The sequence below is a fragment of the Parasteatoda tepidariorum genome, chromosome 7 (genome assembly GCF_982258835.1).
Source record: "Parasteatoda tepidariorum strain Cologne lab strain chromosome 7, Ptep-v5.0, whole genome shotgun sequence".
NCBI lineage: Eukaryota > Metazoa > Arthropoda > Arachnida > Araneae > Theridiidae > Parasteatoda > Parasteatoda tepidariorum.
In genome coordinates, this window is record NC_141761.1 from 56,569,021 (window position 1) to 56,596,060 (window position 27,040).

Sequence of the window (27,040 nt, forward strand, 5' to 3'; positions counted from 1 at the left end):
ACGGTTAGAAAAAGAAGAAGAAAAGAGAAAATAATGCATTTTATGTTGCCGAAAATATTATAATAATGTATGTCATGCTTGTATGGGTTATAATGATGCAAACACACATGGTGCATAATAGAGCATTGAGTATACTTAAGCGGTGATTATACAGGAAACTTGGTATTATAACTGGCGCTAACACAATTAATTATGGTTTAAATTTTAGCCACATTTATATGGCTAATCATATCATCATGAATATATATCACTATATCATGAATACGATTCTACTTATACGAGAAAGAAATTTTATGTCATTTGAATTTTAAATTAAAGACAATTTTTTACAGAGAACATTTGATTTTAATACATAAAACAAAATACTAATGTTACACAAACAGAAACAGAAGTCTTGTGTAAGTTTTGTAACGTATTTTTGTACCCCATTCCCTCTCTTCATTAATTTTACATTTCTAATTGCACTAATTATCGATGTAATGTTATATTATAATATAATGTTAAAATAATTTTTGAGGAAAAATTTCCAAATTAGGGTTAAATTTTTATACAATGTAAAAAGAATGCGTACTAAGAATACATGCTATTAATATAATTTTTGGAATGTTGTAATATGATATGTAACTAATAATATAATATATTATTAAAAAAATTAATTTAATTCATTCATATACATTCATTCAATATATATATATATATATATATATATATATATATATATATATATATGGCTATTTTTATCATTTGAGTTATCACGGAGTTTGTCAAAAAAAAAAAAAAAAAAAAAAAAAAAAAGGACACAGTTTTGTCCTGCTTTTCATATTTATCGGGATCTTGTTTCAATCAATCAAGCTGTTAAATGATTAAATGATGTATATATTTGCTGCCAGAAATTACGATAGGTTACACTCAGTTGTAAATTTAAAGATCTTCATTAAAAAATTAATGTTATTCATAAATTTCAGTACAAATTTGTTTTGTAAGTAAAGCAATAAGCTGAAAAAACTTCTCAAGACATTAAAAAAGATAATGTATTACATTAAAAATGTGGATTACATTAAAAAAAGTAATGATGGAAATGATGAATAATGATGGTATTTTTATTTAAAATATATATTAATATAATTTATAATTGGATCGAATCAATATTCAAATCAGATAGGTATTCGTTTCTTTCCTCGTATCCAATTGTCATGTACCAAAAGAAGTGTACGATTGCACACCTGCAGTAGAAGCTTGTTGTGGCTTTACTGTTTGGTAGACCGCATCTATTTTTTTTTATGAAAAATAAAAAAAAACTTTTTTGTGCCTTGATCAGGCCCCCCTTTTTGCGATACAAGACAAAGCAAAGGGCGTGTGGTTTCTTTTTTTGTGTCTTTTATTTTTTTGCAGATGGCAGGGAAAAAAGTTTGTAAGGGCAGCTGCATGTTATCGTACACTGCGAGACGTAGTGCATGCCGTAGCTTCATGATAGAGGGAGAAAAGATGTTTTAATTGAAAATTCTAGTAGGCGGTGGTAATATTAGATAATGACGATGACAATTACAAGTATAAATGAAAAGAAACGTTTATAAAAGATATGTTAAGCGTTTCAGTCGTTTATAGCGGGGGGGGGGGACGGCTTCCGCTGTTATCAATGTCTAGAGACATTTAAATTAACAGTGTCTCATCTTAAAATTAAGGTACATTTGGTAACATGGAAACCTCTTGGTTGTTAATTTAAAATATTATAGTATGCAACGTATTTTTTTTTTAAAAAAAACTTAGAAAATAAAGCAAAAGTAATTCTGATAGAAACATTTGCATGTAATTTAAAAATTACATAGAATCACGACAAATGATAATAATAAATTACAAATGCCCAAAAGATTAGCTATAACGCCATTAGTTCTATAATAAATTAATAAATTACAAACTAAGAATAATTTTGGAAGCATTTTTTACTTTAACGATTTTGAAACTTTTCACAACTGCCATGGCTAAAAGAAAACTATGAGTACAAAACTAAAACGGTACAGGTTATTCCGTAAACCGTATAAACCATATAGGTATGCATGAGTCAATTACAGCTAGAATGGTTTACAAAATCATAAAAAAAAAATTAACTGGGTATTGGAATTAGGCTTTTTGCTAGGTAATGAACACTGGAGTTAGGTTGTGGTTGAGTTGTGTTTTGTCCAATGAACAGCGGATGTGTCTTAATAAGTTTATCTAGTGAGACCATCTATCGTGAGAGATGGGAAATACTAGACTTTTAGTGTTAATCAGCTTTGTGGTGCTGCTGTCTATGCACGAAGGAGAATTTCGTATTCTGATAATCCAAGGTCACCAATGGAGGAGGAAAGGACACTGGAATCGTTTCTTGTGTTGAAGGATTGATAGAAATATTGAGGATTCGTATCCCTCCCCCCCCCGTTCATGAGACAACCTCTCGGCTATAATACGTACCCAGCTGCGAGGAGCTAAGTGGTTTCATAAGATAGACCTACTTGGCCCGGATAAAATGCTGGTTTTTTAACCGTATTAGGTAAAAACCATTTATAAGCGATTTTTGTTATTGCATTTAACTGATTGAATATAATTTTATATGGTTATTCGACTGTTTTTGGTTGAATATGGGTGAAATAACAATGAACTGAATTTTCATTTAACAATTTTTTCCGATAAATTTCCAACAGTGTACGGATATTACCAATTTTAAAATGGATATTTATAAGAACAAGAACAACACAAATTTAAACATTTTAGTGTTTCTCCCTCTTCAATAATTCTTAGAATTTAGTTTGCGACGATAGTTAAACTACAGATAATTTGATTTCATAAATAAAACATATAATTGAAACTACGTAATTTTAACAAGCTTATTTTTTATTCCTTTATATCGACGAATTTAAAATATATTCTTTTTTACCCTTCGCGCGGATATTAAGTAACGATCATAAAATTTTATATATGAAGCTCCATACGATCCGCATTTAAAGTCCAAAAATAAAAATAGAATTTCAAATGAAATGAAATCAGTAAGCATCATTTCTTTAAAAGTATTTCCGATTTATTCTTATATGCTGTATTCTATTACATTTTTTCCACCCATAAACACTTATAGAAAAATATTCAAAATGGGGGAATTTTTTTTTCTAAAGAAAAGATCTATCTTAAGAATATGTTAACAGTGGGGATTCTTTATGATGTATAACGCGTTGACACATTGAAAAGGATGTTGTGACATCTTCTTTGTAGAGAACTACAAAAGAGTTCAATAAAACTGCAGTTTAAAAAATCTTAAAAGAGTGGCAAAGTTTTTCAATAAAATACAGACGTATTTCATTTTCTAATAGTTATTTGTTAGGTAGAATTTCATTATAGAAACTACTCTGTATTTTTAATATTAAATTATCTTTAAAATAATTAACAATGTTAATTATTTTTAATTTTATGAAATAAAATGATAAGGACTATCAATTTCTATCATATGGCCCTATTTTACAGTAATATTTTCGTTGATATCCCTTATTAATTATTAAATTAATTTTTTTGAATGTTTTATTAAAGTTCATTATTTTTCTCGAAAAAAAACGGTGTAAATATTTTTCTAGGACTGTTTAGCAGTTTAAAAATAGTTAAAGATTAAAAATTATATTTTTCTGCTCAATTAAGAAACTCCTTTTATAAGATACATTGAAGAAAAAAATTATTTTTTTAACACATTTATTTACCGCCACTAGTATTGTTTAGGAACGTATAAGAGAATCAAATTAGGAGCAGCAGTTTTATTACTAATTTTTGATTTAATTGTTGCAGGAGCAGCATATTTAAGTATTTTTTACATATTTAAATACAAAATTGATTGAGTAAGCATGTTCGCAATTCTTAGTTACACAATTTTTGTTTAAAGTATAAGAGGAATATTAGACCATTCCAGGTTAAAAAATATTCTTGAATTAAATACTTTTTGTTAGTGGATCATATGCTTTGTTTTTCCTTTTTTCTCGAATTTAACCATTAACTAATATGCTCTTAAAAAATGTTTTGCAATTGAAAAGTTTGCGTTTAGTAGAATCTACGGTGTAGTTCATAGGTTCCCGATTCAAACTCCTATAAAATTTCATACTACCTTGTTCAATTATTTATAAACGCTTTCATAGTAACGCAGTAATGTTGGTATAAATCAAAGAAATATGTTTGACATAATACATTAATTAATGAAAAACAATGAGCGATAGAGGTTAAATTGAGAGGGAAAAAGCAGAATGTTAAACCTGGAGTGTTAATAACAGAAAAGTTTCTAATAGAAAGAAGAGAAAAGACTACAGAGAAATAGCTAGTATACACTAATTAATCAAAAACAATGATCGAGAAGGTTTAAATTGAGAGGGAAAAAACAGAATGTTAAACCTGAAGTGATAATAACAGAAAAGTTTCTAATAGAAAGAAAAGAAAAGACTACAGAGAAATAACTAGTATACTCTAATTAACCAAAAACAATGATCGAGAAGGTTTAAATTGAGAGGGAAAAAGCAAAATGTTAAACCTGGAGTGTTAATAACAGAAAAGTTTTTAATAGAAAGAAGAGAAAAGACTACAGAGAAATAGCTAGTATGCACTAATTAATCAAAAACAATGAGCGAGAAGGTTTAAATTGGGAAGGAAAATACAGAATGTTAATTCTAGTATGCTGATTACGAGAAAAATTTCTAATAAAAAGAAGAGAAAAGACTAACGAAAAATAGCTATTATAGACTATAATTTAAAAAGACAGTGTGGACTGTGCTTTAAGAAGTTTAAGTTAATGTTACACCAAGAAACGATTTATTATGAAAGAAATGCTACTTAGCAGTATGAATTTAGATGTTTCAATACCTGATATTATTCGATTGCAAGCTTAATGAAGTTATTATACGCAAATATTTAATGGTTTCATTTAATAGTAATGGTTTCATCAAAGAATGACAATCGTTTGATATCTGTTATGAAAATAACTTCATCAATAATCAATGATGCTTATTTACTAACCACTTCTTCACTAAATTAATGCTACTTCTCAGCTACCGTGGAAGAAGTTAATTATAGTCCTTTACAATATTTGCATGAAATGAATTCTTTCATATAGTTACCTCAATTGCTGGTGAATTGTATTATAGTGACCTTTCCTGTAATATTACTTTAAGGAACAATTCATCATTTCAGAAAAACAGTTGATTGCTTATTTATAAAATTCATATTTTCCATTTCCCCCAAGACAATCTGCTTTTAAAGTAGACCACCAAGCCACTTCAATAAAAAAAGAAAAAGGGTCGATTACCCTCAAACTAAACAGCCATATGGCTTTTAATAGTCTTGACTTATAAAGACGTCAAAATCTTATGAACCTCCCTCTCGACTTGGAAAGTCGCTGTGTCAACAATTTGGCGTCTCTATTTTCGCCATTGTGTCCTCACACTTACCTTTGTCTTCTATGCGCACCTTCCCACAACAAACGGGATTTTGAGGGAATGGGTTTATATAATCCTTCAAAAAACTCTTCAAGCTGTATATAACTGAAATTGTTTGTTTATATACTTTAAGGCACCTTTTAAGGCTCAACCTTGAAAGTGATATCTTGTTGCGCAAAAACCCCTTGCAGCTGGGTTTGTAGGGATTGATAGCAGATGATATTTATATTACCTGGTTGGATCGGTATCGATATTACCTGGTTGAACATTTTGCTAAATTTTTTTTTTCGGTTTCTTAATTCGCACGCGGCATTAAGTCAACTTAACTGAATGCCTCTGCTATCGGAAAAAACTGAATATTTTTATAACCATGCAGCTGTTTTATGTCATATTTTAACCACTCATTTGTTCCCCTATTTCGGGCGTTAATAAGAAAATTTAGATGTTAAATCAAGGACAAAGTTGAGTAATTTGTCTTTGAGTAAATTGCTTTCAAACATTATGCTTTATCTTCTGATATTGGTTACCATTTTAGAAGTAAGGTATACTATATCAGTGGCTCCTAATTATTTTTGGCTACGGAACTCTAAATAATCAATCCTCTTCTGGTCGAACACAGACTTTATAATAAAGTTTAGTACGGTAACTGTGGACTCTCTCTCTCTCTCTCTATACATAGACTATAGCAAAGCTTTTTCTAAAATGAAAGTCTACAGATAATAATTTCTTAGCATATATATGATCTTGTTTAGTAAGGAACATTGTAAAGGCAAGAAAATATTATTGTAAACTTTACCTTGAAAAGTTTTGCTTTTCGATTATGTATCCAGTTTACTCTTTAAGAAATATATTATGTATGGAAGATAAACTTTTATATGGATTTTCAGGCAATTAGAGACAAGTTGAATATTTATTTCTGTAAAATATCGATTTCTAAAATATTATTTAACATCACGCAGTTCCTAAAAAAAAAAAAAAAATATCTATTAAAATATTATTCTTTAACATCGTTGTCCTAAAGGAGACTTCAATATAGACTTCAATAAACAACTATTTACATAAGAATATAAAAAATAAGATGTTATGATTTTAAACTTCAATATGTTTCTCGAATAAACATAAACATTTTCTTTGTTCAAAAATGCATTATATGCAGAGAAATAGAGAAATCATGCGTAATTCATATAAAACACAGTTTCCTTTTTAAAATAAGTAATGTGTATAAATAGATAAATTCTATACATTTTATTGGAGAGATTGTTTTCAAAATTTTCGAGATATTTATACTTGTTAAATCTGGGTAATTTTTGTTTAGATCAATGTTATTGAAATTTTAGAACTTTTTTGTTCAAACTATATTTCCAACTTGCCGATCAGGTGGCCGAGTGATTAGTGTGCCTGACTGCGGAGCCGATGGTTACGGGTTCGAATCCTGCTCAGGGCATGGCTGTTTCTTTCTCTCTTCCTTTTTTCTGTGTGATTGTGTGAATGTAACCCGCCCTATAAACAGGTTTGTGGTTGTATGACGTGGGCGACGCTGCTCCATCGCCGTGACTTAGCCATAGGTGCTCACTGGGTAACGATAAGAGAGTAGCAATTCTGGCATTTCTGAGGCCAATGGGAAATAGACCCAAGTACCCGCCATTAACCAAAAAAAAAAAGAAAAAAATATTTCCAATTTTCTGTTTCAATAAACGAACTTATTTTGTTTAAAGTCTTAAAACGACGAAAAAAAAAAAGAAAAAAAAGAGAAAAGAAAACTAGAAATTTAATGGCAACTTTCCGATCATGTTATTTTTAAGCAATGCAATTTTCCAATGAAATGATTAAATAAATAGAATAGATAAGTGAAAGACAAATTAAAATAATTTGATAATAGCTTGGATCTTCATATTTATAAGAGAGAGTTTTCATAAAAAAATAAAAATAGGAAACTTTTTAAGAATGTGGTAGAAATAGCACGTTTTGTAAACATTGAAGTAATAAATAAATGTGAAAAAAAAATATTTCTTTAATGAAAAAGAACCTTAGACTTATCTACATCCTTTGAGCTTGTTTGCTATGTGTAGTCTTGTTCAAAGATATGTTAAAGCTGATTTTATACTAAGGCAAAATTATGGCAAAGAATTTCTTCCTAAATGAGCGAAAGAACTTACAATAATGATTCTATGGTAGTAAATGAGCTTTAGTTTGAACTCTAACATGTAAGCTATTTCACAAAAAAAAGGAAAAAAAGAAAAACGTACTTTTTCTAAATAACCATAATATTTCTTCGATGGATTCGGAGTTATGGTATCCAAAATAGCAAGGGTGGGGGTTGGAGGAGGTCACAGTTTGGGAAATATAGTTACAAAAGTTTAATCACACGAAAGCGATCGACATTTTGAACCTTTTAAAGTTTATTTTATTTTTTGCGTATTCCGCTATATCGCGAGAACTTTTTAAACGAATTGAAATTTTTTTTTCGACAATTATAAAATTCCTTTATTCAAAGACAATGCCATGCAAAAAAATAATGCAATAAATATTTGCTATTTTTTATTATTTGAATGTTTTCTTAAATTGTTCTGAAAAAATTTGGAAAAAATTAAATTTGTTTATTTAAATTGCTCGGAGCTGTAAGGTATACAATTGTTTTCAGCATTTTAATTTCATCATTTTTGTAATATTACGATGCAAAGTGCAAATTTTGACTAAAATCAGTCGAATAGTTCTGGTGAAATCGAATTTTTAGTATATGAGGATTTTAAGTATATTCTCAGGAATCCGAATCAATCGTATAAAAGGTTTGTTTATTCAGAGAAAATACATTTTTACGTCAGATTTCGTAATTTAAAATATCGGTGCACTCATTGATTAGCAAATTTAAGGTCCATTCCTGAAACCATAAAGATTAAGTCCTAGAACGTGAAGATCCGATCATTAGATAAAAAGTTATTCAAAGTAAACTATATATATATATATATATTTTTTTTTGTTCACTGTGCACTAAGGGATTTAAGTTGTTTCGATTTAGTCACGAAATCATAAGAAAAAGAACTTTTATTTCGACTTTATAAAACATATTTAAAATTTAAATTATGATTTTGAAGTAACTTTTTTGGATTTTTTTGTACTTTTTTCGCTTCTTCTGACCAAAAAAAAAAGAAAGAAAAAAAACTAAACTTGTATACGAGTGATTTTGTAGCTATACTCAAACTAATTGCCAAACTTCAACTTAATACCCTGAGGGAAAAAAAAGTATGCTTAAAACTACAAGAGTACGGTAAAATTTACTTTTTACTAAAGCTCTCTGGCAACGACTTTTGGTAAAATTAACAATAAAATATGATTTTATTACCATGTTGCTTGGTAGTTAATGTTGTAAAACTGATAATTTTATCATGATACCTAAGAGCATGGCATAAAAACCATTTAATTACAAAATTTTATCTCAGATTATAAAACTACATTGTATAGTTAATTTTACCAAAATCATTACCAAAGCGCTTCTGTAAGAAAAGCGAGCTTTTTGGTTTTTCACAGAACCAGAAATATAGTAAATTTCTATGAGAGTGTTTGAAGGCCATATTTGATTACGTGTTTAACATGCATAATCTAAATTATCGTAACTGTCCCTTTCCAACCTGCTCCGTGGGAATAAACCAAAATCTAGAGCAAACTTTTTTTTGTCTTCTTCTACTTTCTAAATTTATTCAAGAAGGATGATGGATGCTGGCTCATTTTTCATTTCCGATTTCCCACTGTCATAAAAAACCATAACAAATTACCTTAATATAGCACTCATCATTAGCAATCTCGTCCTCTCTATAATTAAAAATAACCAAATACTGGATTCGCGTATAATTTGATCAAGACAATCCCCCCCCACAAAAGACTAGATATTCATAATCCACACGTTCATCTACAACATTAATATCGTCTATAAAAGTATCATGTGGTACGTGACTTGCCTCTGTAGTCTGACGGCCAAGACTCACGCGAACGTTTTCGTAGGGATGTTCGGAAAATCATTCCATCCTCCCTCCCTCCGGACGATTTCTTTCTCTTTCGTATCCGTTCAGCTGTGGCCATCTATCCATAATATAAACGTGCTTCACATGCTGAACTGGAACTCTAATGTACCCTTAATCGGTCGTTATTTATTCTCCGGTGTACCACCATTCCATCCAGCAGTGAGCAAGACACCAGACGATCGCGGGTCAAGCGAAAGTCGTGAGATTTGCCAAGCGCGAGTTCATCAAGTCGTTTTGTTCTATCTGGTAATGAACGTTTTAGAATATCTGGGCGGAATAAGAAAGTTGCACCCTAAAAGGTTGACATTGTGACAAGATTTCCGATGCTTGCTGATTGAATGAACCGGAAATCTGATTTGGCGTGAGATTTTTTTGCTTGTTTGAGATATGGTTGGCGATGCAAAGATAATCCATTATGCTGATCTTGGCTCTTTTTGTCGTTATTATCTAGTATTTAGCTCCTCTCGTGATATTAATCAGTTCCATTCTGTGATTTAACTTTTTTTTTAAAGAGGGTTCAACTTTCTTTCCGGTCAAATATAACAACAATCGAGATTTTATAAGCAAGTAATACAAATTACTATTAATGATGCATAATTACATCAATGGGCTGTTTTGATACATTTATTAATGATTGATTCTATTTACCAAGAAACAAACAAAGAATGTTTTCGGCATAAGTGCCTTTATTTAATTCTGCAAAAATACTACATAAAATATTTAACGAATTTTAAAATGTCGTTAAAAAGTAAGTATCGTGTTAGATTTTTCTTAAAAATGAGAGTTTTTTTTATTTTTAATGCAAGGTCCTTTTCGTAATAAAACTAAGACAAACATTTTTCCTTTAAATAATTAAATTTATGAATACTTTTGGAAAAAATAGTACAAATAAATATATTTTCTAAAAAGCAGGCAATGCACTGATATTCTTAGCAAAGGACCTCTTCGGAAAAATCGAACCGCTTCTATGAGGATTACACTCCCTTGTCTTTAATCATATTTCAAAAGATATTACAAAGAAATTTCGGTTGAATGGATTTATTTTTGTCATAGACAGCGATAAATTAAAAAAATATACATATATATATGCGAATAAACAATAAAAAAGAATCAGAAAAAGAGTAATATGTATATGAAATTTAATAGTGCAAAATTCCTTACTCTTATAAAGTTTTCAACCTGTAGTCCTTTTGGATTATTTACTATAAAGTTTAACAAGTCGACAAATTATTAAAATAAAGAAAATACGATTAAAAATAAATAAACTAGTGTAGGCAAAAAAGTCAAATGTATATAACAAAAAAATTCAGAGTTTGCCTCTCGCTTAAAATTTGCAGTACATTAATATTGTTTTTAGGTTACTTTTTAAGGGTCAAAAGTATAAATATAGTCAAGTTAAAATAAATTAAAATGAAAGATAGGCTCGATAGAAAAGAGATAAAAAAGTAAATGTATGTGATAAAATAGTTTTGAATTTATTAGTATTTTTAACGTTTAGGAGTTTGTCTATCATTTTGGGGCCACAAATTCACATACAGTTTTAAATGAAGAATGATATGTAATAAGATATATAATAAGATATATAATAAGATATATAATAAGTCATATAATATATAATAAGTCATTATAAATACAATAAGCAGATTAAAAAAAGAGTATCAAAAACGGAGTGTGAAAAAAAAAACTACTTTTATAAGAAAAAAAAATCTCCGAGCTCTCTTACAATTGTTTTAAGCGTTAAAATTTATAGATAGCGTTTCTCGACGCTCAGATTCTAAGATCTGTTTAACACAGTATATCTTTTTTTAAAAAAAAACTTGTCTCATCAAACTCCGAATTTATTTCAGTTAACTCAGAATTATCAAGATGATTTCTTGTTTTATAATTATTCTTACCTAGTATACCCCCTTTTTTGGAATAAAATATTTGGTGTTTTTTCTGTGAGTCTTACTAAAAACAAAAAATTCCAATAAGAAGAAAATAAAGGAACCTTTTTCTCAGCAAGATATATTATTTCTGTTGCTCCAATTTTTTAAAGAAAAACAGAGGTTACTAATTTCTGATTTATCGAATTTCAGCAAAAAAAAGAAGCAAAATTTGAATTCTATTCTCTAACTAACGCTGTGTAATAAATGGTTTCGGTACCCATACGTCCCAGAATTTAATTTAATTCCGAATTTCCATCAAGGTTTCCGAAACATGATTTTCACGAACGCTCTTCAACCTTGAGATATGTAGGTTATCGAACAAATTGGAATAAAACGTCACGAACTCGCGTTGGCTGTCGTCCGCAAGCAAAACGATTTCATCATCTGCACTCCTGAGTTTGCTATTTAAAAAAAAAACCATCACGAAGAAAAATCTGAGGAATAAGATTCGAATTATAAAAGAAAACGCCCGTTAACTATCAATTCTCTATGATAGATTATTGAAAAGAAATCAAAACTCTTCTCCCATCTGCACTGAGTACTTTCCCCCCATCTGCTATGACTTAAAAGTACTGCATCTGCCTATTTAGTAGACATTTATCTTAACTTGAGACAGATAGGCATCAAGAACTTGTGTATTATACCGGCATCATTGGCGTAATTTGGCGTCATTCTTTCACACATAGTCGGAACCTTATTTTTTTTTTCCATCGTGTAAAGGCATTTAAGGTGATATTCTATTGTGGAGGTCTCCGTATTCTATTTTGATGTCTTGATGTTCTTCTTATTCTAAAGGGTAGATGAGTAGATTAAGATAGTTTCCTTTCTTTCGATCGCGGTGAATTTTAGGCAGGCTGTAGAATGATTAGCGCTATTTAACCTTCTGAATTGTGAAATCAGCTGTTTCCGGGTCAAAAACTGTGAATGAGTAAGAAAAAATTAGTTCAAAATTGATATTGGAGTTTGATTTATTTGAGACTAGTTTGAGAACTAAATTTAATATATAGTTATGAATTTAATTTGTAAGCGAAATAATATTTAGGAAATAATATAAATTACTTGTCTATTTTTGATTTACAGTTTTAATATATTTTTGTTACAGTTGTTCTCATGGTATTTCTATTTAATAGAAATTGACGAGGAAACATGCTTAAAATGCAAAAATTCGCTAAAACCTGTTATTCTTGGGTCTAAAAATGGTTTCGGTTTTGGATTTCTTCTAGATTAATTCTTCTTGAATTAATTTCAGTGACCGCGGAAGTAGAATCTCTTCTTTCACACGGAGAAAAATTTTTTTTTTGGTATATATTGCGGATGCCTGATATATTTCTGAATGATATTTTGTGCTAAAAAAAGCAGCATAATTTTAGTAAATAAATCCAAAATATACGGTATTTAAAACATTCATTTGGTCATTTTCTGCTCATATGGTAACGGTTTACCGGAAATTCTTGTTTTCAAAATAATAGCTTTTATTACCTCACGTTTAGTGATATAAAATAAAAAGTGATATGAAAATAAAAAGTGAATTTAACCGAATAAATAGTTTTTATGCCGTGCTCTAAGGTATCATGATAAAATTACGAAATTTTTATCACATTTACCAAACTTTATCCTACATTAAAAAAAACCTATTTTATGGTTAAATTTGCCAAAATCATTATCAAACCGCTTTGATAATAACCGAGTCTTTTGGTAGAGCCAAAACACGGTATAATAATTAATATTTTAATTATAATTAATAATAATAATTAATATTTTAATTATGTCATAAATTATTCAATCATTACGGTAACGATTAATAGAGGAAGTAATTAATTTCTTAATTTAATTTGGTAAATTTACCATTGTATATTATATTTAAGAGAACAAAAATTAATATTTCAACTTTTAACGTAAAAATATGATTTCTTTGACAAAACGAAGGGAAAGAAGAAAAATACCACTTCTCTTTCAGCACGTTCAGAAACAATCGGTTCACCATTTGAACCTTTATATTCAATGGTGCAGTCTTAATTTGGTTTAAAATTAAATCAATTTTCTAGTTAAGTTGAATCATAGCATAGTGTAATTTAGTTAAAAATGTATGTCAATATTCTTAACCGCATATTAAGGTTGAAATAAATTTAGTCTTATGGTTCAATTCTTATAAAATTCTTAAGAATACAACGATTTAATATATTTTGTACAACAGAGCGTAACTAAGAAACTAACCACATCATTTATTCTTATTTCAAAACTGTTTGATATTATTTTAAAATTCACTCACAAAATAATTATTTTTATTTTAAATTATTGCTTCGAAATTGATTTTATGTTTCCTATTCCAAAATTGATTCACAAATTATAAATTTTTAGTTCCAAACAAATTTTTAAATCATGGACTCTTGTTTTAAAATTAATGTATAAATTATTGATATTTTATTTAAAAAAAAAAATCACAAACTATTGATATTTATTTCAAAATAAATTCTCAAACTATAGATTCTTATTTCAAAATTGATTACTCGATTGATTTTTATCAATCAGGTATAATTGATTTTCAAATTGTTGATTTTTATTACACAATTGATTCTCTTAATATTAAAAAATCTTCTTTGCAAAAAATAATTTTTAAACTGTTGATTTTTATTTCAAAATTGATTCTCGAATTATAGATTTTCATTTAATAATTGATTCTTACATCATTACATATTCTTTTACTAAATTAGTTCTTAAATTATTGAATCTTTTTTTTAAAACTGCTTATTGCTTATCAGATTATTGATTCCTTTTTATATAAATTGTTAATTTACTGACATTTATTTCGCAACTGTAATTCAATTTTTATATCCTTATTACAAAATTCATTATTAAATTATTGATTTTCTTCTTTTAATTACAAAAACATACAAATTGAATGATGTTATTTTAGGTTATAAATAAGCTACTTTAAAGTGTAAATAAGTTTCTATTTATATGCGAACCAGAGATACTCAAATTGTTGAATTCTTTAAGAATGAATTAATTTTTTGTGGAATTCAATTGAATTCAATTGAATTAACCAGAAAATGTTTTAAAAAAAATGTGGAAACAATTTTAAACGATCTTATTGGGGTTTGAAGCCTTATATTAGCTGATTGAAAACATTAACATAACATCCGGCTGCTCAAGTTTCACATTGAGGGAAAAGTAGGAGTAAATACGTGATGCAACGCAGATGCAACATTATTCTTATCATTATTAATGGCACGCGCACTGAACAATATAAAAAATATTATATTTCAATAAATCCAGACTATTTCGTCTTTTACGTGTATTCATAAACTTTTATATGTAAGTCTTAAAGTTTTAAATTGATAAGAAAATCATTACATCACGAATAATGCATGTCAGATTTTTTCATGTAATTCACTACCAATGTCAGAAAATACACTGTAATAATTTTCATTCTAAAATTACGGTAAACTGTAAGATTACGGTATCCAACAGCAGCCTGTACATCCAATTAACTGTAAAGTTAAAGGTAAAGAACATTTTTTTTTTTACCTTTGCGGTTTTGAAACTGTTTACAACTAGTATGATTAAGAAACCATGGATACAAAACTATGCTGTTTTTTTCGTAATAATTTACAACTGGCATGGTTTCAAAACCCTAAAAAAATATTTAACTTGATATTGGAGCTAGGGTTTTCGTTAGGTAATGGGCATTGTAGCTAGGTTGTGGTGGAGTTGTGTTTTATTAAATGAACCGTGAAATAGGGTTTAATTAGTTTATTTGGTTGTATCACCTATTGTAAGAGACAGGGAATGCTAAACTTTTTGTGTTAAGCAGCTTTATGGTGCTCTAATCTATGCGTGAATAATGTATTCTAGGGTCGTAAATTGGGGAGTGCAGGACACTGGAAACTTTTCATGTGTTAAAGGGAATAGAGGAAACATTGTGGTGTCAGCGCTGGGACTCGAACCTCTGTTCTGTCGGTCATTTGATTGACAGATTAGCTTACTCCGTTATAATATGTATCCAGCTGCTAAGAACTAAGAGGCTTTTTTAGGTGCGCCTAGTAGTTGGTGCGATGAAATTCTGGTTGTTTACCCGTATAAGGCGAAAGCAGTTAATAAACTGTTTTCTCACAGTTAACAGTTTGACTTCTTATTTACGGTTATTTGACTGTTTTGCTTGAATATGGAAAAATAACTATTAAATAGATTGTTATTTAACCATTTTTTCGGAAAAACTTCTTAAACATACATATATATTTTAAGAATATCGTGGCTAGATGATTAATTTTATATGAATGATATAAATTCGTTTATTTACTAATTAGTATTTAATACTTCGTTTTAATACTCAACTTCGACGTATGCAGGCTTTCAAATTGGTACTCAAAAAGTAATTTTCCACTTTTGTGTTTTAAAAAGCAAAAATATTTTCCCGTATTTGAATTTTTTTTTAATACAATCAAAAATTTTGTGTTATAAAAGTTACATTTCAATGAATATTTATCATTTAATTTATACATTATTCAAAAATGGCTAAACTATTGGGTATAGAAAATTTCACTACATAATGTAGGTAATGCTTTTTAATGAAATTTAAAATTTTTGAAGAATTTAATAAACAGTTTCAAGGAATTAAATATTAATAAAGCCCTTCTAATCTAAAAATAATAGCATTTAAAAATTATTTTTTTCCCGAAAATCATTCTCATAATTTATTAAAATATTGACCTACAAAATACCTGTATTTGTTGTACATTCTCCGTAAAGGAAAACGTAGATCATCATTTAGTAATCGTAATCAATGCATCCTTTATAAATTGGTGTAATTAATCTTTTTCTAACTGCATGGTATTATATAATTAATGGTTAAAGTTACAAGGGTAATAAAAAAAGGCTCAAGGCGATGCTTGCATTAATAATGAGTAGGAATCAGTTATTAATGATTGCTTATGATTATAACAAACTTTTGGTCTTCAACCCTGTTAAAGTATCCATGTAATAACGCTATTTTTCAGTGAATTATGAACTTATTTGATTTTTCTACAGTATATGTAAATCAAATCAAATGCATTATAGAAAGTTTTTAAAGACAGTACCAACACTAATCTATAGATTCTAGTCAATATTTCACAGATCATTGATTATATCTATAATCAGTGATTAACGATTGCAATTATTACAGATTTTTGGTTTTATATGTACCCTGTTAAAATAACCAAGTATTATCACTACCTTTCAGAGAAATTTAAAATTATTTCTTTTGTTCTTATATTATTTCTCTGTTGCTTACGTAAAATCAAAGCACATGAATTATGAGAAGATTTTTCAACTAAAAGTACTAACACAACTCCAATTGATATTACAGGGATTATTAAAATGAGTATACCTATAATCTAGTTATTGACTGCATATGATTATAACAAACCTTTAGTCCTCATGTCCTAATGATATATACATGCATTAAACCCAACTTTTCTGTGTAAATTTTGAAGATATTTCTTTAATTTTGATATGATTTTTTTTGGTGAGGTTTTTATAACTCATATAAACTAAAGTAAATAAATTAGAAGTTTTTTAAACTAATAATACTAATACTAACCAGCGGATTAGGATAGATATGGTATGGATAATAAATGCGAATTTCTACAATCTAGTTTTTAATAACTGCATATGGTTACATTAAAGGTTTGGTTGGTTGAAAAATTTATATACACAATTAACCCTTACTGCGAATTTTGAAATAAATTGAATTAATTGAATTTTGAATAAAAGATTTGTGATATGCTTTAATGTGTTGTTCCTGCAAAAACCTATAGATTCTGACTTATACGGGCTAAGTAACTCGCAATTTGTCATTTAAAAAAAGGCCTTATTTCGAAAGTGGCTCAACTTCATCTTTGTTCCTTTTAACCACAAAATCTTACTCTGTAAAAAAATTCGGATCAAATTACTGTATAAAGTACCGGCAATTCGGGGGAATCATCCATAAAATCTATTTTATCGTAATATGCTTTTTTACCGTGAAATATTATACCGTAATTTTTACAGTAATATTTATTTAATTAAAGTGATTAAGTGATTTACAGTAATTATTATTGTAAAAATATTTTGTAGGATGTATCAGATTTTTTTTTGTTTCGCAATACGTTCCGGTAAAAACAGATTTTAGGGTTAAAAGTACTAGATCCCTGAATGCCGGTACTTTTTACCGTAATTTGATCCGGAACTTTTTTCAGCGTAAAGGAGTCACTGCGGGAGAAACCCTGCATTGCAAATTCTATTTCAATTGCATTAGTTACTTGAAGTTTAAAGTATCGAAAAAAATTAGCTCAAATAAATTAGGAATAAATACTGAATGATTTTTTTTTTTAATGTCAAATTACATACAAATTATAACTGAATTACTTTTTCTCCATGACAGTAGCTTGTTATGATTTGTTTGCGATTTGGTATTTTGTAGAGCAGCATTCAGCTTATGAAACTACTTAAAGTTTACTTAGTTTATAAGAACTTTTTTTTCTCTACACTTTAAATTTTAAATGACAACTATAATTTAAAGAAGATTTGTCATAAAAGGCTTCTCGCGCGGTACAGCCTTAAGATTCTAATGAATGCATTGTTTCTAATATCTCATCTGACTTGTGCTCTCTGTTTAACAACTGATATCATCTAAAATTAGTTTAAAAATAGGATTGGAAGGACTTGCATGAACATTAAAGCTTCTAATTTTACATATTTATTCCTTTTATTACTAAGTGGAGTTGGCCTACTATTCAAATAAAGCCTTCTCCTGCCTTGTCTTTGACAAATTACAATGACTACGTTGACAAACTACAATGACCTTGTCGTTGACAAATTAGTTGAAAATCCATTTAATTAGAAGTTTTTGATGCAAATCTTCGAAAATTTTTGTTCACAATGTATCTTCTAAAATTTATGGCAGCTCACTAATACGAATAACTTTTTTCTATTTATAAATAGTATACCAAGCTAATTTACATGCAACTGCGAAAAATTTATATTATTATTAACATAAATTAAGCATTAAATACAGTAAAAAGATGCAAACAATAATTTTTAAAGTCGTAATTAAGTTTCTTTTTGGTAGATAAAAACATACCAAAGTTTATTTTCTCTACCTAAATTAAGAAAATTTGACTCATAACCATACATTTAAATGATTTCAATTAAATGTTTTTTTAAAAGAAGTAAATAACATTAAAAATAAAAATTGAATAAAAGTGTTTTTTTTTTTAAAATTTTTTGTTTTAAATATTTTTAAGTATGCTTATTAATTTAAAAGAGGGTATGTTTTTAATAGCACAGCTTTCCGTTACGACTAATCGCTCAGTAAATATTAAACTACTGCGCTATACATACAATATATATATATATATATATATATATATATATATATATATATATATATATATATATATATATATATATATATATATATATATATATATATATATATATTGGTAATATATATATATATATATATATATATATATATATATATATATATATATATATATATATATATATATTGGTAATATATATATATATATATATATATTGGTAAACAGTATATTAACGGTTCAGCTTTTTAAATTATGCAAAAAAGGCTTTATAAGTATTGAAATTGCAATTGTATTAATAATAGCACTTAAGCTACATTTAAAATTGCAAGAAAGCACGCGAAGTGATTACAGGCATCGCAATTTAAATCACCTGCACCATTTCAAATGGCAGATAATAAATCACCTGAATCATTTTAAATGGCGAATAAAAATCCATCACGGGTATATCATGTTTCAAAAACGGTGAGAAAATATTTTTACCTACGATTCAGTTTAATTTGATAAGATTATCGGACATTTGTACGCATATTTCTTCATGCGACACTATCGATCTACAGCATTTTCTACATTTTGAAGGGAAATTTTTATCATTTCCCACGACCTCTTCATCTCCTTTTATGCAGGAACCACTAATAAATCAACACTAATCCAAAGTTTCATGCCACATAAGCACTATCAGAGGTATATCGCACCTGCAGTAAAGGCAAACGCACGCGCATTGACGTGTCCATATCGGTCCTCGTGACTTCACCTGTGATAGATACTTCGTAATTCGTTTTGCGATTATAGAAAATGGGGAATTTCATAGTATGATTCTGTTTAAAAATTTAGAAATTTTTTAATGATGTTAATTTTTCTAGTCATCTTGTTTGTCATTGCTTTTGGCAACTAATTCTCATAGTAAAAGCTGTTTTTTGAAAGCTCTGTCATCAAGAAAAAAAAGAACCCCCCCCCCTTTTTTTTAAATTTTATTTTTTTGAAAAATAATTTGCTATTTTAATAATTGCAGCGAGATAGCAGCAGTTTCTAATGATTGTTAGGTCAAGTTTAGCCTGTTCTTAGTCATAGTCCCTCCTAAGCAAATTCTGAAAATGGTGCATAACTTTAGTAGGAAGAAAGGCCACGGTTTTCTGAAAAATTAAAAAGCTTTTGTGATCTAATTTTTCAACATTGGAAAAGTTATCCAAAGGTTGCTTTATCTGCGCTAAAAGAAATTTCCGAAAATTGAGAATTATTCATTGATTTTGATAATTTTTATCTAGATAAATAAATCTCGCCGAATTTTTAATATAGTTCATTAACTCTTAAAATATTTATTTGTTCGTTCTAAATCCAGATATGTAATTTTTTTACATGAAAATGGCATATATAGTTTAAAATTATAGCTAAAGGTCAAGGCACTTAAACTGCTGCTATTTTATTTTACGTTTTGAAAGAGCATCAAAAAATTATTTTAAGATATTTTTCGTTCCTCCACCATAATCCTCCTTTATAATCCTCTTTTGAGTTTTAAAGGAAAAACTTGTTTATTATTCTTAGTAAATGCAAATAGTTAAACAAAATTTATAGTTCTGGGAGACTCCGACTCCTGCTCACTCCACTCACCAACCCCTTTAATTGCTTCTTATTCATCATTTTTTGCTTAGATTTTAATATTTTACACAAAAACACGGAAAAATTTATTTTAAAAATATGCAATTATTGTAGCTTTATGTAAGATTTAATATGTTAAAAGTAACAAAAGATACGATTACCTAGGTTCGAAAAATCTAAGTAATCGTCTGTACTTGAAAGCTGTACTTGAAAATATTTAATCTGTATTTGAAATAAAATTAACATAAAGAATACATATTGTGTGACTCTGTAAGAAGAAATAAATGAGAAATAATTTTATTCGCTGACGGGACTTATGACAATTAAAATCGGAAACGGTTTTTAATTATTTCTTAAAAAGAATTTTTTAATGTAAATGTTGAGATTTATATTTAACAACATGTAATCTCTCCCTTTTTTTTGCTATTTTTGATTGATATCTACGGGAGCGCGAGCTTACAAAATAAGGAAAGAAAGATCTCGTAGGAGAAAAATACATTTTCAACAAAAATAGTTAATACTTAAATCCTAAAAAGCTGAAAACATATCACGAAAAAATACTTAAATTTTTTACAATTTTCGAACAAATTGGAATTTTGAATCAAAATTCGTGTTAAGTACACAAATAAAGAAGGACTCTTCTAAAGCGCCAAATTTTAATTACGCAGTTTCATTTCAGCGGGCTACAGATCGACAAAACATGGTATTTTTTCTTACAAGTTTAACAATTCTCGAACTATTTCTTGAACTAATCATTGAATAAAATTTTTTTTTTATTCCGTCGTACTTTCCTTACTTTTTTCTACAGCCCATCTTAAATTCAAATCTTTAAATGATATAGTTTTTGCGCTGTAAATTAAAATTAAACATAAAGGAAAAAAGAAAAAGAAAAAAATCGGGAGGAAATCACTTTTGCAATAACTTTCGAACAAGTTTACTCTCTCGATTTTTTAATATAGAGAGGCATTTATAGAACTGTTCTTTAAGCAGTTTATTAACGCTTTTAGATTTACAACAAGTTCTTCGTATTTTTGTAATTTCAAAATTCAAACCAAACTCAGATGACAAAATTTCCAAACAAATTTACTTATGTTGAGGACTTTTCAAGTTAAATTAATCAGCGTGTGCATTACATGAAGAAACAAAACCATGACAAGCTTATACAGTTGGATCATCTGCAATTAAATTCCTAATTTACAAATCTAATTAATGTGGTTGGTGATCTAACATGATACGTATAATTGCAATATTTATTGGGTAAAAAGCCACGATGCAAAGAATTGCGCAATCACATCTTCTTCAAATAACTAAATTATACAAAAAAAAAAAAAAAACTATTTTGTGGCGCATTTGTTTATTTAAAAACTTTGTATGTATTTTAACTATGTAAAACATGTATTTTAAATAAACAAGCTTAAAAAAGGAATTTTTTTAAGAAAGAAATTAACTAAATTTTCATAATTATTTTCGGTGAAAAAAATAATAAAATCTTTGAACTTTTCTCTGTTCTGTCTGTAAAGCTTATAAGATTACGTTCAAGCATCATAAAGTTTTTATAGTCCAACATACTTACATTAGACTGACGTTTTTCATAAATTTATATTTAGAAAACGAAATAACAAATAATAAATTAAAATAAAACAATTCTTACAGAAAATTCATTTGAGAAGCTATACATTAACCCTCCCAGAACTCCTGGATTTAATTCGAAAAATAATAAGGTTCGATAATAAAAAGGTATAAATAGGGTTCGAGTGCTTGTAAACTGACTGTGAGCTCAAGTATTAGTGAGTAAATATTTTTTTACACAATTATCTGGTTTGCAGAATGATATTTGCCTTACGGCTAATGGCAGATATTCCGTCTTCTTCTTCATTAAAAGAATTTGAAAATTTCAAATTTGTAATATTCAAGTATTTTTCATTCATTCAGACATTTTATATTTACATCACCATCTGTTGAGCACTTTTTGAACTAAACTCTGAAGTTTTGGGTGGAAAATGTATGCCCTGTCACATGATTTTACTCCAATAATAATTTTTTTTTTAAAAAATCTTCACCATTTAGCTGTTGTAAATTTTTGAAAACTGTCAGTTTATTTTAGGACGCCTTGTTATAGTTAAATTATAATTGAATTGAATATAATGTAACAGCAAGTCTTTACTGTGATACTCAACCTTTTGCAGTCCTTGTGATTTCATCTTTTTATAAGCAAAATTTGACAAAAAGTTTCTTTGGAAACACTGAAATTCAAGCAAATCTTTTCTAGTAATGCACTGAAAACTTCTCAGTATGTTTTTCTCGCTATCAGAATGAGATATCCTTTAAAAAAAAACTCCAAAATTATGTCTATAAATTCAAATTTCATCCCACAGCCTGTTTGGACTTATGCTTGTTGAACATAAGCACCATTTATTTTCCTAATCTACCATCAGGTCTTTGATCTAATGCTTAGAGAGACAGTCCTACCAATTACTGAACGTAAAGACCACTTACCTTATCATCGTAACTAGAGCTAAGCAAAAACAAAATTTGACATCCAATAAAAAATCTTTGAAGTTTGCTGTAGCTCTTATCCTATAGACCTGGATTTGATTTTGGCCGCGTGGCCGGGCAAGCGAATCCACTGCGATTTTTATTTATTTAGGTTCTGCGCCCTGTAATATAGTCACAAAATATTCAGATGGCGTTCCATTCTTCCATTTACCGGGATAATAAATAAGATGAAGGGAGTTATTTGTTTTTCTTGATTATGATGTCCAATCATCATATTGTAGAAGTTTGTGTTTTGTGACAAGAGTTAAATGCGTGCATAAAAGACCCGGGGGAGTTCGCCATAGGTTATGTAGGTATAATTGTCTGAGTAACATAACACAAATTGTTGTAAATTAAAATATTAAAAGTAGAATTATTCAGCCAATACATTTAGAATTTAGCGAATTTTATTAGTTCATTTTTTTAGTATTCAACGCTTCAAGAATATATAAGTGTTAAGTTTTTATTTGAATTTATAAGAGAATTTAACTACGCCATATTGATTTTTATTTAAAAATTTCAATGTTTAAAATTTTTTTTCAATAAACGCAGTTTTTTTTTATTAATAAAAATGAAAAATATGGCTTTACTTTGTTACTTTTCTTAGAGATAAGGCACATAACATTTTAGAAATTCTTTTTAATAAAAATAAATAAATAAATAACTATCTAACTAGCGAACTAAATAAATAAACAAGTAAATAAATAAGCAAATAATTAAATAACTAAATAAATAAAAACTATGATATTAGAAGTCAAATGTAATGGGTACTTTAAAATACTGTACGTATTTTTGTTTTTAAATTTTTGAAAAACATTTCTATTTTCGTTAAATAATGAAAGCGAATTTTAACGTTTAATAAATAGTACTTACATATAAATTAAGCAGGGATGGGCCTTTAGTTTCAAAGCCTTGAAACTAAAAGACTTATGAAATAAAATTAGCTAACTGGAAGATAGAACTGCAGAATTACATTGCATTAGTTTTAAAAGAGAAAAAAAAACTTGGATAGCTAAATTCTTAGAATATATCATGTGCTATACATCCCACTTTAGTTATGCGACGACCTATTTATTATGCTTTGAACTATATTGCAGAATAAAGAAAATAGCAATCATTAGTTTATTTGCAAGAATTAAACAAGGATGATTAAATTAAAAGCATATCTGATATTTATCTTAAAACACATCTCTCTGACAATTCTGAAATTAGGAAACAATTTTATTTACTTATTTATTATAGAAATAATCTACTTTTAAATTATTTTCATAATTTAAATTTTGTGAACTATGAAATTTCAATAAATTAATATTGAAAAACCATATAAACGATAAAAGCCTTCGTTTTTTCTATTTATCATTCTGAGATATATTTATTTGTTTTGCTTCAGTCTTTCAATATCCAATTTATCTTGTGCACTGACCGTCAACACAATCTTATTTATTATTCTGATAACGCCCTCATCATTTCACATTTCGGCGAGCATGCAAAGTTAAAGAACATGCACTTCAATTATTAAGTATTATGTAAATATTACGAGAGCAATAAAAACATTTTAGGTTGAACGAATCGTCTCATCTAAATTTTGCGAAACTCAAATTTTCCTTCCTATACCTATTTTATTTTACAATTCCTTATACGTTTAGAAAATGTTTTTAAAATTGATTCATAATCTGATTTCACTGCATACAAAAGTATTAGTTTTAAATAATTTATAATAGTTAATAATTTCTGACTTTTAATTTTTTAAAAGAAGAATTCTTAGAAGAATATTTTGTCAATTTGGAGAAAGACAGGTGGGGAATTTGTTCTATCACGAAGTCTATAAGAAATGCAAACAACCAAATATTGCCAGAGTCATCAAATTTTATCGTATAGTTGTGGTGGCTATACGATAAGATTTTTTGAAGTATTCCGCCGACTACGGAATACAAAACTCAATTCGGCACCAGGATCGCATTGATCACAGTGTGGACGAAAAATATCTTCAGTGGTAAGCGGATCATGGGCTTGTCATCAGGCTATCCATGGAGGTTTTCGTGGTTTTCCCCTATATGTAACGCACAAGCGGATTAGTTTCAGCAAAAAGTCCTCCACGAAGGCACACTTCTCCCAATACTTGATCCAGGAATTATCTTGTCTACTAGATTAAGTTCAAAATTGCAAGGCCATGGAGTTGAATATTAGTAGTCGCAAACTCAAAATTGAGTCGACTGTTCAACAACGGTGAATAAAATAAAATAAAATTTTATCGTATGATAAAAATTTTATTTTATTTATGAATGCTCTATCCCCTGAAGCGAATGACTCAGAAAGTAGAGCATTCGCTTCTCAATGAGGTGACCTAGGTTTGAATTCCAGCTGTGGTTGGTTGATACGAGTTCTGCTCCCAGCTCACACTGACCACAGTGCTGACTTAAAATATCCTCAGTGGTATCCTCAGTGGACAGATCATGGGTTAGAATCCCCTTGTTGGTCCAGGAGTCCCCTTGTTGGTCATCATGTCTTCTGGGTCGGGTTCAAAATTAGAAGGCTGCGGTGTTGAACATTGATAGTCATAAACTCAGAATTGGGTCTGCTGTTCAACGCCGGACATAAAATCAAATCTTATCGCAACATATTTATACTATCATATTTTATTAAATGCCATATTTTTAGGTGTCACAAATCGAACCCTATTAAAAAATCAGCTTTGCAAATATGCATGGTAAGAGATAAACCTTGCACAAGATTAATGGATTGCGTAGAATGCAGACATTAAGACAAAGATCAATCATTGGCCACAACGTGGTCTTATGGGGTCCGTTGGAGTAAGCCTACTGGAATGGCATTGGCCTGTAATAAGCTGTAGAGCATTTGAAGAAGAAGAACTTCCTGACAAAGAGGTAATAACCTTTTTTTTAGATAGTGGACAACAAACTCTACAAATATATCTTTTGAAAGTTAACATAATTAACCAGATTGTGATTGTAAAAATCCTGTGTGTTTTATTTCGATTTCAAACTAATATGCGTAGATAATATGAACAAATAATCAAAATAAAAACTAAATAATAACAATTTTTATGTAAATAAGTTTAAACAGATTTAGATACAACATTGTACGAGCAATTTTTTACGACACAATTATAATTATATAAACTTATAAAATATTGTTCTTAAGTTATAGTTTGAATTGAATTTTAAAATTATTATTTTTTTTTAAATTGATTTTCGATTTTTAGAAATTTTCATTTCTTTTTTTCCTATTTTAGTTGTACAAGAACAGAAGAAACGTTTGTTTCTTATATATTAATGTTTAAAGCTTGTTTATTTTGTGATAAACAAGCTTTATACATTAAAAAAAAACATAAAAACAAAAAAAAACGTGTACATGTGTTAGACTACAATTTCTTTCTTTCAAACAAATACAAGGTACATATTAATAGTTTCTAAAAGGTTTTTGAATTTATAAAATAAAGAGTTAAAAAGTTCTGTTTTTTTTTATTATTTATTTATTTATTTAGTTTTTTTTTTTTTTTTTTTTTTTTTTTTTTTTTTTTTTTGCTTTCAAAATAAATTTTTGTTCAACGTTTAACTGATTTTGACGACTATTTATGAAAATCATTCAGGTCTTATGTGATATCATAGGCGTTACGTAATATATCATTTATCTATTACTTATGGTCTGTTTGTTTTGTTTACCTAGACTATGTACGCCACCCTCCTCATGAAACATTAAGCCTGCTTTTTAACGCCTTTTTCTAATCTGTTGTCTTTTCAAATCTCAAAAATTCAATATTTTTAAAGTTTTTTTAACGGTCACTCGAACAAGAAAACAGGTCTTAAGTGTTTTAAATGTAAGTTTCTTATGTGTTTCAGATTTTTTTAAATTAATGTTTAAATCTGCTTTAGAAAGCCATTTAATATTTTCCATGAATTAATTGAGAGTGTCACTATGGCAACCGTTACTATGAAGACCGTTTAATTAATTCCTGGTATAGCTAATGGGTTAATGAAATAAGGAAAGAGAGAAAGGATATCAATGATTCAACGAATCATTAAATGGGTGAATCAGTTTAAAAAATAAGTACTTTTTTGAGGAAGAAAAATTATAATTTGTGGTACGATAGTCAATTGCAAACAGTTGACTACCGTACCACAATTTCTCTTTTTTTCCTTTTGACAAAAAAATGTAAGAACAAATTCGAA

General features: G+C 28.3%; 2 long non-coding RNA genes across 6 annotated transcripts in view; one reads left to right on the forward strand and one right to left on the reverse strand.

The window, feature by feature from the left end:
• LOC122269977 (uncharacterized) overlaps window positions 1-27,040 on the reverse strand; it is a 384,828-nt gene that overhangs the window by 62,203 nt on the left and 295,585 nt on the right. The window lies entirely within an intron of this gene.
• Window positions 25,111-27,040, forward strand: part of LOC139426027 (uncharacterized) — a 43,158-nt gene continuing 41,228 nt past the window's right edge. The window contains exon 1 of the long non-coding RNA XR_015435529.1: window positions 25,111-25,735. This is a non-coding gene — a long non-coding RNA (uncharacterized LOC139426027). The remainder of the gene's footprint in view (window positions 25,736-27,040) is intronic.